The following is an 18,960-nucleotide window of genomic DNA, read 5'->3' as shown; positions in this document are numbered from 1 at the left end:
GCGGCGGCGAACTTCCGCACCTCCAGGCCGGGCAGCTCGCGCCCTCCCTCCGCCTCCACCTCCCAGTTGCACAAGCTTGAAACAAACACTGGGGAGGAAGGGCGGAGGGAGGAGGGCGGAGTGGGGAGCGAGCGAGGGACGGAGGGAGGGAGGGAGCGAGGCACCAGGAGGGCGGGGGGTGGGGGGATTTCCAGCCTCAGCGCTTCGCAGTTTCCTCTCCTTGTTTTGCTTTCGATCTGGACTGTTCTCAGGCAAGCCGGGGAGTAACTTTTAGTTTTGTTCCTGCGATTATTCAACTGACGGGCTTTCATTTCCATTTCACACATCCTAGCAACACTTAAGCCTTGCGGAATTGTATTGATAGCGTGAAAAAGCACACTGAGAGGTAACATTTTTCAAATAATAGTTGCGACTGTGCGTGTGTGTTTTTCTCGAGGGCATGTTTATGAGGACTGGAGGGGATATGTGTGTGCGCGCGTCCTGATGGTTTGACACGATGTTTTGCAGACGGAAAATGCTGAGGTTCATAAATATTAATACTGATTTTTGGAGGAACAGTCGGCGCTGTTATGGATCGTCTGATTTTAGGGGAAGCAGGTTCTGCTGCTGTTGCTGCTGCTACTGGGGCTGCTGAGGCTGCGAGGAGGAGGAGGAGGAGGAGGAGGAGGAGGAGGAGGAGGTTGGTGGAGGTTTAATTTCACTTTTGGATTTGCAGATGCGGAGAGGTGGCTCCATGGACACAGACCTGCTCTGTGTGATTCTGCGCCCCAGGTGGTGTGTTGGGGGGTGCAGGTCCGCTGGAGTCGGGCCTCCTTTTCAAACAAAATTCTCGCGTGCATGTGTGTGCGTGTGTATGTTTACGGAGGCCGTCGCCACCAGGTCCGAAGGAGGGGAGCGGGTCCTTCTCCTTGCCCGGCGGCGGTGCCTCTCTCCAGGCAGCCTCTGGCGTAAATAGGCAGGAACCCGCAGTCCACCCTCAGCCTGCGCCCCGCGCCCGGGCCGGGAGAGGCGCCTCCCGCCGCGGCCAAAGGAAACTTGATGGGGCGCCCGGCGGCGGTCCCGGGGCTCGCCCGCCCGCCGGGCTCGGGGAAGAGTCGCGGGCGTCGGGTGCCAGCGGCCGGGGCCGGCGGGCGGGCTCGGAGCGGAGCTGCGCGCGGGGCCTGGCCGGCGCGCCCGGCTTCCTGGGGGCTGGGCCGCTGCCGCCACCGCCCGGGAGGCACGCCGCGTCCTCCTTCCCGCCGGCCAGCGCCCGGCCTGGCCCTGGGGCTTTGTCACTGCACTTGTCCCGGCGCGCGGGGGGCTCGGGCGGCGCGTCCCGGGAGGGCGCCGCGCCCAGGGGTCAGCGGCCCGGCCGCGGCCTAGCGCCGGGCGCCTCCGGGGCCCCGCGGGCGCCCCCGGGCCGTACTCGCGCGCTGGGCCTGACCCGCCTTGGCTACGGAGCGGGCGAGGTGGGGGCGGGGAGCCTCCGGGGACCGAGCGGCGCCCTGCTGGCAGGCCCGGGGCCGGCGTCCCCTGGGGGTCCCGGGGCGCCGGCGGCGGCGGGTTGGGGACGGGAGTGCCCGCCCCGCGCCCTCCGACCCCGCTCGGGGCGCCGAGTGGCATTCGCCCGCCGGCCGAACGTGGTTGGTGCAAAGCCGCGGCAGCCACTTCCTTTCCGCCTCGCGGGCCGGGCTCGCCCACCGAGCGATGCCAGTCGTGGCCGATCGTGGCGCCCGCCCGCTCGGGGTCCTACGGCCTGGAAGCCGGCCCCGAGAGGGCTCGGGCAGCCTTTCCAAGTTCAGAGGGTTTCAGGATGCAGCTCATCCCCCTCCTGGGACGCGCCGGCATCTCTGTTTGGGCCCCAGGTGTGGCTGCGTGGGCCGCCCTCACCCCCTTACCCCTTTAGAGGGGGAGAAGCGGAAAGGAGGCTGGCAGCCCGAGCCGGGCGCGGAAACAGCCTTCCGGGCACCAGGCGAGGCGCTGAGGTCAGTCGGTGTAGGCAGGACCGCTGGTCATCGCTGTGAATGTGACCCCTGGCACTAGCAGTCGAGGTTGCCACATGCGAGCGGCGTGCCTTTCAGTCGTTTTTGCCCCCAGAGTATAGTGTTTGGAACTTGGGGACATTTTACCTGCTCCCTCCCTCTTCAGCCTCCTCCCTGCAGTGTGGGCAACGGGTAGCGCGCCCTGTCCTTGGTTAAGAAAACGCAGAAGCTTCCTACTTGAGGAAAAGTGCTGGCATTTGCCTTCTGCCACTGGCCTCCCAGTTGCTGTGACTCGGTCTGCTTTTGATGGATGGCGAGGGAGGGTGAAGGATAGTTACATTTCCTGTTGTGGATTTTCAGGAATCACCAAGGTTGGTGTCAAGCCTGCATTCATTTATTAGTTTCAGACCGACTGCAGATAACATTGGGATTTAGCAACCTGCGCTTTTTGGTGCTTAGGGGCAGGTGCATACAGGGGCCTGGTGACAGACTGAATGGGAAAGGTGGATGGTCTTGATGTTAGGCAGATGCACGCTCCTTGCCACGACCTGGAGGGGGACCCCTGTTTAACTTCATGCACACAGATTCAGGATTTTCTAGTTTTCTCACCCGCCCCCCCATCATTCCTTCCTTTGAGAGGGAAAGGGTGAAATCCTGGAAAAGCTTGTGTTTTCTAAGGAAAGTTCAGCAGATGGAATATTTAGGACTTAACCTGGTAATTTTAAGGGATAACCTTGAAAAATCTATTGATTGACGGGGCAGAGTCCAGAATTTCACTGTAATTAGTGAATGATTATAATTTATAACTTAGCCTGTTGTGTAAGAAGTTAGATTTTGGCCTCTTAGATCCGGGTTCTTGTCTGTTATGATTCGTAACTGATTCTTAATATTAAACATTTACGTACTTTATTCTCAATGAGTCGGGTTTTTTCTTTTTTTGACCTTCAAAAGTTAGAGATAACTGCATATTTCAGACTTACCTACCTGTAAAAATGTCATCATAATCAAAAGTAAGCGTTTATGGTTAAATTGGAAGCCAATTATGGCAAACAAAAGTCCTGACAGCTCAGTGAACCATGACCCAGCTTTTCTCTTCCTCTCCTTTCCTGCTTTATTAGGCAAATATTCCGTATACCAAAGCTAGTTAAACATGTTTAAACCTAGTAGTGGAAAATTTGAAACTTTGGATGTTTAACATTTGGATGTTTGACATGCATCGATTTTCTCATGTTTCCAAGGACACTGTACTTTTATTCTTAGTATTATGGCATATAAGCTTCCTTGTTTTTAGAGCATTTTTACACAGTTTCCTTTTGATAGAGAACAGACCACTGAACTCTAAATGGGGTATCTGGGACATGGTTCTATTATGTTCTTTATACCAAAAAAGGCTTAAAGCAGATAAGGGAGTTTATTCATTTAATAACTATTCCTAGAACAGTCACTATGCCCCAGACACAGTGCTACGTTCTGTGGGTTCAACTGGGAACAGGAAGACAGTTTCTTTACCCTCTGGGGAGATTGCATTCTAGTTGGTGAGCTGACAATACCCAGCTAAAAAATAAAGACAGTAATTACCTTTAGGGGTGAGTGCTATGGAAGGTGATAATAATACTTAACTGTATATCTGATAGGGTTGCTTTTGGGAACAAATGAGATACTGTTATGAAAGAAGGTTGCGTAAGTTATAGCAATCTACAAATGTGTAAGGCATTCACTTTCAGAATTTTATCAGATTATTCTTAACTTGAAAAGCCAGGGAATCATGACTGTGGATTAAGCACTGACTTTCTCTTATAGAATTTTCAGCAAGAAGGGATTTTACTTGTTCTGAGAGAAAATAGTAATGGTAAGGAATTAAACACAGCATAGCTATTTTATGTAAAGCATTAAAGTATTTAACAGTGACATATGATATTGTCAGTGAGTTTTTTTTTCTGTCAGAAGAGAAGTTAGATCGTGTCCATGGGGACCAAATGATATGGAAATAAAAATGGTTGGACCAATGTATTTTCCCTCTTCATATCAAGAAAAAACCTTCCCAAGCTCACTTTGCTGTAGTCTGAATTTTCTTCATCATTGCTGAAGACTCTTCAATTCATTATCTGTTATTAATTGTATGCCCTTAACTGATTTTAGTTTTTGCTGTAACATCTTTAAAGGGACTCAGTGAACTTGCATTTATTGAATGCTTACTATGTACCTAACACTATATATGTGAAAATGATATGCGACAGCATATGTGAAAATAAATATAATAGATAGTATATATTTACCATAGATATAAAATACATAAAATGGTATATAAAAATAACATAAATTGCTGTGAAATAGTTATTGTTAACAATAAAATCAGTTCTTCTTTTGGTCTGTATGGGACACAGTGTTCCTTCTTACACAGGGGTAGGAAGTCAGGGCTTTCTGTCCCTGTTGGCCCCATTCGTACCCTACTTTTGGCCTGAGTCTGATCAGTATTTGGTTGTAATGTCTGCCCAAGGCAGGGTCAAGCAGTGGCCCTCACGGTGGAGGGGTGCTGGTGGGCTTGGGAGTGACGAGATGTGATTAAATGTTGAATTTTTTTCAGCAAAGAATGGTAAGTTATCTATAGGGTCCAGATTTAAACCTGAAGTCAGTATTTTATATAAAATACCAAGAGAAATACACAGGCAGGAAGTCACGTCTACAGGCACCTGAGGCTGGGCCCTGACCCGTCCAGAGAACCCACAGTCACCAGCATTTTGCCTTGAGAGAGCCTTTTAAAATGATTTCCCCTCTCCCCAGCTCCATCTTTTGACAAATGGTCTCTGAAACAGATTGTGTGTAGCTAGGAAGACTTCATATGCCCATTTTTATTACTCAGAAACACATTAGACTTGCAGTCAGAACTCCTGGTTGACTTGAGAGAACCAGCATCAGCAAATCTAGTTGATCTAATTCCAGCCCAAAGTAGAGAAACACGATGTTGTAGGCAGCCTGGGCAGCTGTTTCTTAGATAAGCTGTTAGACCTATTGGGCCTTCTGAGGTCCTAAAAGTAGTTACTACCTTCCCACTCCCATCAGTAACTTTGAGTTCTACTGGGGATCCAGGGACCCCATGATATGAACCATTGCAGTAACTCAGGCGATTATTTTGTTCAATGAACGCAAACACTGAGTCCTTATTTCATTTATTTATTAAATATTTGTTGACAGACAGCTATGTACAAGGCTCTGGGTAGTGGGAGGTGCATGAACTCAAGAGTCCAGAGACCCAGAGTTGACTCAGCTCTTTCATTAACTCTCCAATCACGTCTCCTTTCTGGACCTTAGTTTTCACATCTATAAAATGGGGCTGCATGGTTCTGTCATCTTCGAGGGACGGGACTTATGCATGTATCGTCATCATGGAGAGGAGGGGGCTTTTAGAAACCACACAGAACCTTCAGACTTGAGACTGTCTGCAGCCCCCTCTTCTCTTTGTCTCTCCCAACCTTAGAACCCCTCCTCCGACTCCATAGTAAGCCTCTCACGTTCACCAGTGTGTCCTGGATCCCTGTCACTCAGGTATATGGGCCAGAGCAAAGGCAGAGAACCACTGAGTCAGGGATCTCTTCCCAGGGCCAGACCTTTTCATTGTTTCATTGAGGCCAGGCTATGCAGGAAAGCAAGCAGATGGAACTTGTTACCACCTTTTAGGCAGTGCTTTGAATAGGGAATCTGTGGTCCCTCCCTGTGGGCTCTGCCCATGTTGACCTTGCTTGTCATACAAAAATGGGATTCGCGGTACAGTTGTGATACTCTGAATTTTCCATTCTGAACATGCAAGAAGGACTTTGTTTCACGAGTATGTCTCTCCCTAGGAAGGCCACAGAGTCACGGGTTTGTTTTTTGTTTGTTTCTGTTTTGGCTTATAGTCCCCTTTATCAATGTAGTATTCAGCTTCGATAAGCAAGAAAGAACAAGAGGCAAAGCAAAAAATGTCGCCATGTGTCCCATGCCCTGTGTGCATGCCTTGTAGCCCCATGTTTTTGAGAAACAGAAGGCTGTGCTGTTCTTTCTGGTGATGGATTCTAAGCATTTTTATATCAAGGGCAAGACCAATTTAGTTCAACAAAATATCTTACTTCAGGGTTTTGTGTGATAAAAGCCTGTCTGGGGGCTTCCCTGGTGGCGCAGTGGTTGAGAGTCTGCCTGCTGATGCAGGGGACACGGGTTCGTGCCCCGGTCTGGGAGGATCCCACATGCCGCGGAGCGGCTGGGCCCGTGAGCCATGGCTGCTGGGCGGGCGCGTCCGGAGCCTGTGCTCCGCAGCGGGAGAGGCCACAACAGTGAGAGGCCCGCATACCACAAAAAAAAAAAAAAAAAAAAAAAAAGCCTGTCTGTTTTTTTTTTTTTTCACGTCTTTATTGGAGTATAACTGCTTTAAAATGTGTTAGTTTTTGCTGTACAACAAAGTGAATCAGCTATATGTATACATATATCCCCATTTCCCCTCCCTCTTGCGTCTCCCTCCCACCCTCCCTATCCCACCCCTCTAGGTGGTCACAAAGCACCAAGCTGATCTCCCTGTGCTATGCGGCTGCTTCCCACTAGCTATCTATTTTACATTTGGTAGTGTATATAAGTCCATGCCACTCTCTCACTTTGTCCCAGCTTCCCCTTCCTCCCCTGTGTCCTCAAGTCCGTTCTCTACATCTGCGTCTTTATTCCTGCCCTGCCACTAGGTTAATCGGTACCGTTTTTTTAGATTCCATATATATGCGTTAGCATATGGTATTGGTTTTTCTCTTTCTGACTTACTTCACTCTGTATGACAGACTCTAGATCCATCCACCTCACTACAGATAACTCAATTTTGTTTTTCTTTATGGCTGAGTAATATTCCATTGTATATATGTGCCACATCTTCTTTATCCATTCATCTGTCAATGGACACTTAGGTTGCTTCCATGACCTGGCTATTGTAAATAGAGCTGCAATGGACATTGTGGTACATGGGTCTTTTTTTTTTTTTTTTTTTTTTTTTTTGCTTAAAAGTTTGATTATTTCTCATTTTTTTTTATTAGTTTCTGCTTTATAACAAAGTGAATCAGTCATACATATACATCTGTTCCCACATCCCTTCCCTCATGCATCTCCCTCCCTCCCACCCTCCCCATCCCACCCCTCCAGGCGGTCACAAAGCACCGAGCTGATCTCCCTGTGCTCTGCGGCTGCTTCCCACTAGCTATCTACCTTACGTTTGGTAGTGTATATATGTCCATGCCTCTCTTTCGCTTTGTCACAGCTTACCCTTCCCCCTCCCCATATCCTCAAGTCCATTCTCAAGTAGGTCTGTGTCTTTATTCCCGTTTTACCCCTAGGTTCTTCATGACATTTTTTTTTTAATTCCGTATATATGTGTTAGCATACGGTATTTGTCTTTCTCTTTCTGACTTACTTCACTCTGTATGACAGACTCTAGGTCTATCCACCTCATTACAAATAGCTCAGTTTCGTTTCTTTTCATGGCTGAGTAATATTCCATTGTATATATGTGCCACATCTTCTTTATCCATTCATCCGATGATGGACACTTAGGTTGTTTCCAGCTCTGGGTTATTGTGAATAGAGCTGCAATGAACATTTTGGTACATGTCTCTTTTTGAATTATGGTTTTCTCAAGGTATATGCCCAGTAGTGGGATTGCTGGGTCATATGGTAGTTCTATTTGTAGTTTTTTAAGGAACCTCCATACTGTTCTCCATAGTGGCTGTACCAATTCACATTCCCACCAGCAGTGCAAGAGTGTTCCCTTTTCTCCACACCCTCTCCAGCATTTATTGTTTGTAGGTTTTTTGATGATGGCCATTCTGACTGGTGTGAGGGGATACCTCACTGTGGTTTTGATTTACATTTCTCTAATGATTAGTGATGTTGAGCATCTTTTCATGTGTTTGTTGGCAATCTGTATGTCTTCTTTGGAGAAATGTCTATTTAGGTCTTCCGCCCATTTGATTAAACATTTTTGAGAGTTAACTACTTGCTCTGTCATTTTCATGAATAATTTCTTTTCCAGCGTCCTTAGCAATCTGTTGCTATCTGTGTAAGAGCATTTGATACTCACACACCTCATGTGATCAAAGGAAAGATGAGCTTCCTATTTAATTTGTTCTTTTTGAGCTTATGGATGTCAGGTTTTTGTAGGAACCAAAGAAATACCTTCTAGATAGCTCCTAGCCCCGTAAGCTTAGAATCCAACTGATTTTCCCATCTCATGAGGTTGACATTTTGAATGAGAAGAAAGTGCATACAAATAACTTTGTTTCAAGTAATATCTAACGGGTTATTTTTGAAGAGAGCTTTTCCTGTTCTCCTTACCCTACAATTATTGAAGACGATGAGAAAAGTTACAGTGGTGGACCAGAGTGTCCTGGCACGTGGTTAGGATGTTAGTGGGTGTGTGGGGTGGTGGAATGTGAGTGGGGAGGCTGTTGGAAGGTGACAGTTGGGAGAACGAGGTGATGAAAAAAGAGACTAAGGTGGAGAGTAGGATAATGCCTCCTGAATTCTTTTTTTTTTTTTTTTTTTTTTTTTTTTGCGGTACGCGGGCCCCTCACTGCTGTGGCCTGTCCCGTTGTAGAGCACAGGCTCCGGACGCGCAGGCTCAGCGGCCATGACTCAGGGGCCCAGCTGCTCTGCGGCATGTGGGATTTTCCCAGACTGGGGCACGAACTCGTGTCCCCTGCATCGGCAGGCGGACTCTCAACCACTGCGCCACCAGGGAAGCCCCTCCTGAATTCTTGAGTGGGAGACAGGAGGGAGTCAGGCAGGTAGACCCTGTGTCTGCCACAAATGTCATTGAAGGCGTCTTGAGGTAGAGGGGACAGGTTGGTAGTTAATTGATAGTGACTGCAGGACAAGTTGAAATGAAATGCCGGAGGACCCTCCATTTCTGACTTTGAAGTTTGGCCTTTTTATCTGGGGGGGCAAATTGCTAGGCATCGGCCAACTTTAGACAAGTAAACAGGAAGCTGTGAGTGGTCACCACTTGGACATGGTTGAAGCCACGTTGGAGCTGGAGAGGATGGAGGAATTGGTGCCCTGACCTGAGGCCTCAGATTCAGTCTAAATTGCCTTTGGAGGCAACGGTGGTCCCCTCGAGGAAGATGCATGTTGATGAAATGGATCAGCAATACTGTCATAGCTCTTAGGCTGTCCTCCCTCCCCCATGCTGGTCTTCCTTGCTGCTATTTTTTATTTTTACCACGCTGCAGGAGGTAAATAGGGAGTCAGGAAAATAGAATCAGCCGATACTGTGTTTCCCTAAAGGATAGAAGGCACGGGTTAAGACTGAACCATGGATGGCGTCTCTGGTACTGCAGGCCACTGGTTTTGAAACTAAGCGCTTCATACTGTAGTTGGGGCATTGTACTTGGAAATAAGCTGTCTGGAATTCAGTTTGGCAGTGTATACTTAATGTCTTAAAAATGTTGCACTCTCTGCTCCCGCTATTCCACTTCTAGGAACCTACATATGTGAGGTAACGAGAGGTGGAGTGAAGATTTGTGTACAAGGGTGTTTAACTGGTAGCTTCTGTAATAGTGAAAACTCGGAAACACCCTAAACACCCAACAGTAGGAGCACGTTTAAATGAGTTAACAGCACAGTCCACACCCTGAGTATAGATAGCCGATGAAATTCATGTTTTTGTATTTAATAACGATGGGAAGCTGTTTGTGGAATATGCTGAGCGGAGAAGAAGAAGATATTCAATTGTGACCCTAATTTTATTTTTAAAACATGTGTGTGTATCTGTATACACATCATTAAGAAAAAACTGGGAGGAAGCATTTCGCTGGTGTGATTATGGCTGTTTGGCTCTTTTTTTCCCCTTGAAACACTTGTATTTTCCAAATTTAATACAATAGCACAGTTACTTTTATAACCAGAAAAATATTCTCAAGACAGCTCTGCAGGGTTCCCTCTGACCTCACGTCTGGTAAACGTAGGCGGAGGACAAGTAAGTTGGATGTTGCTCAGCAGGCTGTTGCGCATGAACTTGGCCCCTCCTGGGCCCCTCGTGCCTTGATGTGCAGAGCCGGGCTCTAGAATCAGGGCCTTCCCGGCCAGTGCTGAGAGATGCCCTTGTCCCCATTCATCTGTTACTACTTGAAGACCCTGAGATTGATGGCTCCGTGGTGCGGTTGGGACACACTGTTTTCTGAAGAACTGTGGAGGGTCTGAGATGTTATCCCACTTCACAGATAAGTCTTCTATGTATGTGAATACTGCAGAAGCCCCAGACACGGGGGCTGGAGGAAAGAGTTCTTTACTGAGCTTTACAACCGGTCAGTGGCCAGAGAGATGTTGCAGTGTTGGTCCCCCATACCTAGTCCCTGAAGTGATAAGTGATGCCATGAAAGCTGATGGAATGTGGGTGTGGTACGGTCAGAGCAACCATCCCCCTCCTCTGCCAAAGGAGGGGGCACGGGGAGGGGGGGAGAGAGAGAGAGAGAGCGCGCGAGCGAGAGTGCATGAGCAAGCAGGCGCCTTTGCTCCTTTGAGCCAGCATGGCAAGGATCCAGGGTTTTCATCCTAACCTTTTGGAAGGTCTGGGCTAAGGTCTGGGCTTCATCCCTTTTGAAATGTACATGCTTAGAGACATAGGTCTTCCTGGGACCCTGCAAACTTAACCCAGGGACCTAGTCAAGGCTGTAACCATTTGGCCTTCTTGAAGAGATAAGAGAAGTTTGATTATCCTTCTGGATCAGAGCAATTAATTTAGACAAATGGCTACAGATCCAGTTCTCATGGTAGGTGAAGAGTAAAATGTTTCTAGGGGAAGTGAATGCAAACATTCACTATCTTTTATTCACTATCTTTATGTTGTGTTCATTCCTGTGTCTCAGGTGGCTCAGCTGTTTTACAGGAGCACTGAGGAATCCAGGGAAGTTTTATTTTCCCCACACAGCAACCTTTACAAGTCTCCACAGGAGAGTGACTTTGTGTGACTCAATCAGAGTGTGATTTCTGAGTTTCCATAACTGAAAAGATTCCAAATCCTGAATTGGGGTCTGAAAAAAAATTTAGATTAGTTTTGATCCCTTTGTAGATATGGGAGATGTTTTTTGCATTTGTTATGAAACTAGGGTTGGGCGTAACCATAAGGACTTCAGAGGCAGAATGCCAAAGTGATGAGTATTGATTAGGACAGTACTGTCCGATACAAACAGAATGTGAGCCACGGGTATAATCTTTAATTTTCTAGTAGCCACGTTAGAAAAGTAAAAAGAAGTAGGTGAAGTTAATTTTAATACTATTTTATTTAGCCCAGTGTGTCCAAAATATTATCATTTCAACATAAAACGGATGTAAAAGTATTAATGAGATTATTTACGTTCTTTTTTTCATACTGAATCTGCAAAATCCAATGTATCTTTTACACCTTCAACACATCTTAATTCAGTCTGGTCACATTTCAAGTGTGCAGTAGTCATGTGGCTGGTAGCTACCATATTGGATGGTGCAGGGTTAGGAGATGAAGCAAGGTGTGAAGAGAAATACAGGGAAACATTGTAATACGAGGCGAAACCTAAAAAAACCACAGGAAAGCAGAGGTAGGTCGTTTGGTTATAACTGCATCTCACTGTGCCTCCCCCCACAAACCTCACCCGATCTCATCAGCTTAAAATAATAAGATGCTCTGAATCTCTTCAGAAGCAACACACTGTGCGTGCCATTCCTTTGGCGATGAGTCACAAACATCTTGAATCTTTTCCACCCTTTGAACTGTTGTGAAGAAGGTCGATTCCTTGGATTTCCCCGTTTGCAACACCTCCATGGGCAGGTTGTCTGAGAGCTGGGATTGTGTCGTATTTCCTTGCATTCTCCACTAGTGCTTGATACACAGTAAGCACTAGATAAATATTTGTTGATTTGATTTTCAGCCCTAAAGCAAAGGTTAGCTTCAAAGGCTGAATTCCAGCTTGGGACCTATGGCCTAGATCTCCTTTGTGTTAGAAACCTAATGGTATATGTATTGAGCACATAAACATTGGGATTTGTCACTTTGCAATAGGATTTGTCACTTTGTATTAGGCGTTCAACATCCAGAAGGTGAAAAAATTGTTCGGTTTTCTCCTTTTTACCGAGGGCTTAACAAAAGTCTTATCAGGCTATTCCTGTGACATTTATGTCCCAGTGCTGGTAGTAATACTTTCCTGTGCATGTAAATAAGCTGTATTTGCCTATAAACCCGAGGTATACATTTGGGAGCTGCTACTTTCTTGGTGGGTTAGTTATTAACAATAACTTCATTATTAACAAACACTCAGCCCGTAACTTATGTGCAGGGAAGTTCTTTTGAAATCAAGCACCGGTATCTTACAGTTGCCTTCATTTGTTCTCTTTGACTCTAATTGTTGGGTAGAAGCAACAGACTTATCCACAGAGCCCAGGCAATTTATTTTTACTGAAGCCTACCTAAGAACTGCTTAGGTAGCTTTTCTCTGTGAGATTAAATACGACCTTCACTGAATCATGTTAGCAGGGCCAGCAGCTAGAAAAATAAAGACTAAACCAAACCTTCAGCAAAGAAATTCCCAGCTGCTCAGCAGGTCAGAGCTTTCGTGATTGCTTTCTTCCAATGAAAACACTGTAGATTAGTTTTAAGTGAATTCTAGTAGGTTTGGGGATTTGCAACTGACAGAAGAACAGGAACGTGTAATCTCACTTTCAAATCGTAATCCTGAAGGTAAATCTTTATTGACTCTTTGTGGGGATGTGGGGATTTTGTTTGTATGGGAAAACTTAACTCGTGTGCACTGTTGAGCTGACCTGGAAAGTTAAGGTCCTCAGGGATGAGGGACAGAGAAGTGAGACAAGAAGTTGGTGCCCCCAGAGGATGCCCTGGGCACGTGGGGTGCTCTAGGTGGCTCCGAGCACCGACCCAGATGGTCCCCTTTCTTCTATCCCTTACAAAAGCGAAGTCCAAAGGCCCCAGGAGGGAATGTGGATGAACTGCTATTTCCACTTTTGGGTGTGTCTCTGCTGGTGATTCAGGAAGTCGGGGTGAGTTTAAAATATTATAGGACAGGATTGATTTATTTGCCTCTCTTACAGGTGCTTTGAATGCGTCAAGACTTTTTTTTTTTCAAAGTCAGGGTGCAATTTGGGCTGCAGTCTGGGCCCTGAAAGGAAACAGTGGACAACTCTGATCATTCATCCAGTCATCGCTTTCTTAACAGGTGTGTACTCCTCTCCATGTGCAGGGAGTAGGTCTAGAAAGGTAGCGAAGTCCTCAGCTTGGAACTGAGTGAGCTCGGTAGATGACCTGTGCTCCCTGCAGTGAGGGGCCTTCGTCTGGGCAGCTGACACCTCACTTCCAGCCATGATTTTTGGTGTCTGAGCATCCCTTTTAGAGGTCTTCTTCCACCCATCAGTGGGCCACACGGGGTTGTCTCAGATTGTAGGGGAGGTGACAGTGCTAACATGGCACGTTTTGGGGCCAACTGTGTACATTTTCTTTTCTTTTTTCTTTTTTTTTTTTTTTGCGGTATGTGGGCCTCTCACTGTTGTGGCCTCTCCCATTGCGGAGCACAGGCTCCGGACGCGCAGGCTCAGCGGCCATGGCTCACGGGCCTAGCCACTCTGCGGCATGTGGGATCTTCCCGGATCGGGGCACGAACCCACGTCCCCTGCATAGGCAGGCGGACTCTCAACCACTGCGCCACCAGGGAAGCCCTACATTTTATTTTCTAATGGACAGAGTCTTCGTAAATCATATAATAGGCATAAAACAGCATCTTGTTTTGTTGTTCTGGCTGTTTCTCTACCGTCTTCCCCCCCTCTCAGTTTGGCATGTCGAATTCAGCTGGCTGGCTGTTGTCTGGTGTCTTTTGTCACGAAGTGGCTGCGTCTCGATAGTTATCTCCACTTTCTACTTCCCTTTCCCTGAGGGGAGATGGTAACTGGCAGTGCTGCTGATAACAGACAACTCTGAAGCCCTCCCTGGAGGTTTGTGCTGGGAGAACCTCTCCCTTCACATACCATCCAGGAGAGGCTTTTCCCTCACATGGCTTGAGATGGCATCGCCATGAAGGGGAAATTGGCCTTTATTTAATTTTGAAAATCCGTCCTCTCTCTCCCTCTGTCTCCCTCTCTCTCTGTGTATGTCTGGAGGGGAGGGGTCAGTAAGTTACCTTCAAGTTACCTGGAAGTAAAGAATGACTTGTCCACGGTAGGACTCAAAGAAACAGTGACAGCAAGTAGTGAATTCATAAATGTGTGTTTGTCATTCTTTTTTTATTATTATGGTAAAAGTTACCTAACAGAAAATTTGCTTTTATAATCATCTTTAAGTATGAAGTCCAGTGGCAAAAAATTCATTTGCAGTGTTTGCAGCTGTCACCACTATCCTTCTCTAGAACTTTTTTTTATCATCTCAAACAGAAACTCTGTACCCATTAAACAAGAGCCCCACCTCTGGGGCTTCTCTGGTGGCGCAGCGGTTCAGAGTCCGCCTGCCAATGCAGGGGACACGGGTTCATGCCCCGGTCCGGGAAGATCCCACATGCTGCGGAGCGGCTGGGTCCGTGAGCCAGGGCCGCTGAGCCTGCGCGTCCGGAGCCTGTGCTCCGCAACAGGAGAGGCCACAGCGGTGAGAGAGGCCCGCGTACCGCAAAAAAAGAACCCCACCCCCCTCTGCCTGGGCAGGCACCATTCTACTCTCTGTCTCTATGAACTTGACTGCTCTAGGTGCTTCATCTAAGTGACACCAGACAATATTCATCCTTTTGTGTCTGGCTTATTTCACTTAGCAGAGTGTTTTCCAGGTTCATCCATGTTGGAGCATGTGTCAGAATGTCCTTTTAAAAACTGATTAATATTCTTACATTTTGTTTCTCCATTCATCTGTTGATGGGCACTTGGGTTGTCATTACCACTGGCTATTGTGAACCTTGCCGGTTTGAACGCTGCTGTAAAAGTATCTGTTTTGAGTCCCTGCTTTCAGTTCTTTCAATCCAGTGGATCATACGGCAATTCTAGGTTTAACCTTCTGAGAAACCATTTTCCACAGCAGCTGCACCATTTTACATTCCCATCAATAATGCACAAAGGTTTCAATTTCTCCTTGCCAAAAATTCTTTAATTTTTTTTTTTTTTTGATAATAGCCATCCTAATTGGTGTGTGGTGGTCTCTCATTGTGGTTTTGATTTGCATTTCCCTAATGGCTGGTGATGTGAGCATCTTTCCATGTGCTTCTTGGCCATTTGTATATCTCTTTGGAGAAATGTTTATTCCAGTTCTTTGCACATTTTTCTTTAACATCTTTATTGGAGTATAAGTGCTTTACATTGTTATGTTAGCTGCTGCTGTATAACAAAGTGAATCAGCTATTCGTATACATATATCCCCATATCCCCTCCCTATTGCGGCTCCCTCTCACTCTCCCTATGCCCATTTTTGAATTGGTTATTTGTTTTTTTGTTGTTGTTGAGTTGTAGGATTGAATCATTCTTTTTGTGGGTTCCAAAGTGACATACAAGTATGGGCTGAAAACTCAAAAGATTTTCCATCATTACCATATGTGTAGCATGTGGCACAAAACCATTTTTCAAATTTTGAGATGTTATAGAGCTGATAAAACACCTATTGAGGAATTAAATTATACTGAATTAAGTACATCAGAGTGGAGTGGAAAATGGGGAATCAGCTAAAAGTACTTAACCTTGTCATAGAGTACTAGAATTGGAAGTTTTCCTAGAGATTATAGTCTGTTCCTTCATTTTTACACCTGGAGAAATCAAGTAACCTGCCCAGGGTCATGTGGCTGGATTAAGTACTTAGTACATTTTGTTGAACTCTGTAGTAAAGCGTTAATTTTTTTCTGTTGTATTTTTGAATGCTAAAATTTCTGGTGAGAGGAAAAACTTAGCAGTGCTTGAATATGGTAGTGAATTAATCGTAGCAGCCTCTCATATGGTACCTTCAATACTTGGGCTCATCAAAAAGCCCTAGTATTGTGGTATTTCGGGATAAAAGTGAGTAAAACAGCCTCCGGATAACATTTGGGGGCATGAGAATTTAAACATAATACATTCAGTAATGGTTCAATACGACTACTTGAGTGGATGAAAAAAAGTATTGCTGTAATAACAGATCTCTTAGGAAAAATGAATAAAAGCATTTGTGTATTTATTGTGAATAATCAACAGAATGAGAAGCCATTTATTTGTCCTTATAAGAGCTATAGTAGATGAAAAAATGCAGTGAAATATCAGCTTTACAGTAGCAAGTTAATTGTTGGTTTACTTTTATGCTCTGCTCAAATTTTTCACTTCACTCAATTCTTTTGAGAAGTTGGTCTTTATTGCATAAGGTAGCCTGACAAACTAACATACAGATTATAACTAGGAATCAGTTGTAAATAATTGGGAAGCAGATAGATAACTGCAAAAATTTGTATTAAATTTGTATTCCCTTCAGGCTTGGGGCCAAAGCTTTTATTTTATTTTTTTAAATAAATTTATTTATTTTTGGCTGCGTTGGGTCTTCATTGCTGCGCACGGGCTTTCTCCAGCTGCAGAGAGCCGGGGCTACTCTTTGTTGCGGTGCGCGGGCTTCTCATTGCGGTGGCTTCTCTTGTTGCGGAGCACGGGCTGTAGGCGCTTAGGCTTCAGTAGTTGTGGCGCAAAGGCTTAGTTGTTCCATGGCATGTGGGATCTTCCTGGACCAGGGATCGAACCCGTGTCCCCTGCATTGGCAGGCGGATTCCTAACCACTGCGCCACCAGGGAAGTCCCCCAGGGCTTTTTAAAAGTCTGTACAATTAGTCTCAAGTAATATGAAAAGAAATGTGATGATGAAGTTAAGTTGAAGACTCCTTTCTGCAAACAAGTATTTTAAACACAACTCTCAGAAGAGTTAATTCCTTCAAACAGATGTTTCTGGACTGCTGGTGTGACGCCCGGTGCGTGGAGATGCAAACTTGACAATTTCATGTTCTCACAGAGCTTATCATTTACTTAGAGAGACAGGCAGGGAAATAACCATCTATAAGAACAAAAAGAATGAAATATGTGCTTAATAGAAGCACAGCAGCAGAAGGCTACGGGAGGGAAGAGGAAGGAGCTCTATCTTTGACCAGGGATGAGCTTCACCATGAACTCCCACCTGTGGTAGGAGGAGGGCAGGGTCAAATGGTGGCTCAAGGGTGCTCAGGGCATCTTGGTCGAAAGAGCAGTAAGAGCGAAACCATGAAGGGTTGGAGATTCCTTACACTCTTGGAGGATGGAGAGTTCTCTGGTTTGATGGGAACGGGCAGGTCAAGGGAGTGTCAGGGACCGTTCCTGGTGGCCACGAAAAGTTCCTTCAGTGCATGTGTTCCCGTGTTTTCTAGCAAGGAAAGGCTTTATTCTGAGCATAGAGCAAGCTTTTGGGAGGAAGAGTTATTGAAGATTTGGAACATCTACCTCCCTTACATTTTAGAAGATGATACGTAATGACTCCTAGCAGTTGGATGTGGCAGAGCTGTGAGCCTGCCACACTTAAGAGGAGCTACGAGGAGGTATAAGAATGACACATGCATTTCATTCATAGACGCATGGGCATTGCAGGAAGGACCAGACTGTGCTTTTGATAATAACCAGACCTGTTTTTGAGATGCTTTCATACGTTTGTAAGAGGAAGTGATACACAGGTACAAAAATATTTTTTGTACCCTCTTTTGTTTGTTTTGATTTAGTTTATAAAGAGAGGGAAGTTATTATGAATAGGTTTACAATACTTAAGTGGGGAGGAGATAGAGACGGCTGCCGTTAATACAGATGAGAAACTCAAGTTAGAGAACCAAGACGATGGCAAGGTGCCCCCAAACGACAGCTTCGCACAGCGGAAGTGTTTACGACAAGGCATCCCCGTGGCTCTGAGAGTGGCTGGATCTGGCTGTCATCTCAGCAGTGAGACTGCCAGTTGCGGTAGGACGTGTGGTGTGCTCGGCCATGTTCTCCGAGAGACACCGTGGAAGACCCTGGAAGGGCTGGCTTATGGAACCTTAGAGTCAAGCCTCAACTATAGGGACTTAGGAAGCCTGGAGGGAGCCGGGAGTATTGGTGCACCGGGTGGGGCCTCTTCCCGTCTGCATCCCCCCAGCATGACCAGGTGACAGGGGCACCACCATCCGGTATGAAGGCCATAGTTTGGTTGGTGGCTGCATGGATGGCATTTATTGGATATTTGCTGGGCTCTTCACTTAGGTTTGAAGATCTTATTCAAAGGCCCAAGATATTTCTGTGTTACATTTCAATATATCATGCTCTACATTTATTATCAACGACTGCCTTGTTGACCTGATTATAAATTTTGGAGTGCCGTTATGTGAGGGCTCCGCAAAATGACTTGCTTCTACCCGGTACTCAAGAAATGTTGGATGAATTAAATCGTAGTGATTGACCTAGTTCTGCATTTGTAATTTCCTCTCCAGACAGACTCCTTGGTAGGACCTTAGAGCTAATGGGGCTCATGTGCTGGGCTTTCTAGTGAGAAAGGAGGACCAGACAGCAGGTGGGAGGCACCTTAGCCACGTGTGCATGTGCCCTGGGGTGTACCAGGGTGTTTCCCCTCATCAGTTGGCAGGGACCCTTGTTAAGGTGCAAGGACAAATGTCTCTCTGTTAACTAGCCAGCCTTAGTGAGCCTTCCAGCTGTTTCTCTACCATATCCGCCCAGTTTTCCTGGGGCACAGCTTTTCCGTATTGCTAATGGTTCAAACCTGCTATCACACTTCCTCTTGCCTTTGTTGTTATTCTTCCTTTTGTTTGGAATGTTTTTCCTTCCTTTCCGCCTGAGAATCCCCTACCTTTCCAGGCCCACTTCAGACGCCCCCTCTTCTTTGAAACCTTCCAGTGTTCTCTCTTTCGGGCTTTGGCATAATATAGTAAAACTCCCCCGAAATGCCTTCCAAAAAACTCACCTATATAAAATGCAAGGTCCTTTGATTGGGAGGTTAATGAAATGACTGGGGTGAGTCCCATGCAGAG

General features: G+C 46.1%; 1 protein-coding gene across 4 annotated transcripts in view; it reads left to right on the top strand.

Annotated features, from left to right (window-relative positions):
- The first annotated feature begins 209 nt into the window (after positions 1 to 209).
- Positions 210 to 18,960, top strand: part of IRF2 (interferon regulatory factor 2) — an 87,293-nt gene continuing 68,542 nt past the window's right edge. Inside the window, exon 1 of one of the 4 annotated variants that reach the window (XM_060085902.1) lies at positions 210 to 385. The gene's annotated coding sequence lies outside the window, so the exon portion shown is untranslated. Of the gene's footprint in view, positions 386 to 738; positions 772 to 1,754; positions 1,965 to 13,058; positions 13,169 to 18,960 lie in introns of those variants that run through there. The other 3 variants (XM_060085905.1, XM_060085903.1, XM_060085904.1) reach the window with 3 other exon arrangements.

This window comes from Mesoplodon densirostris, chromosome 20 (assembly GCF_025265405.1).
Source record: "Mesoplodon densirostris isolate mMesDen1 chromosome 20, mMesDen1 primary haplotype, whole genome shotgun sequence".
NCBI classification, from domain to species: domain Eukaryota; kingdom Metazoa; phylum Chordata; class Mammalia; order Artiodactyla; family Ziphiidae; genus Mesoplodon; species Mesoplodon densirostris.
This window is presented reverse-complemented; position numbering and strand designations above follow the sequence as displayed.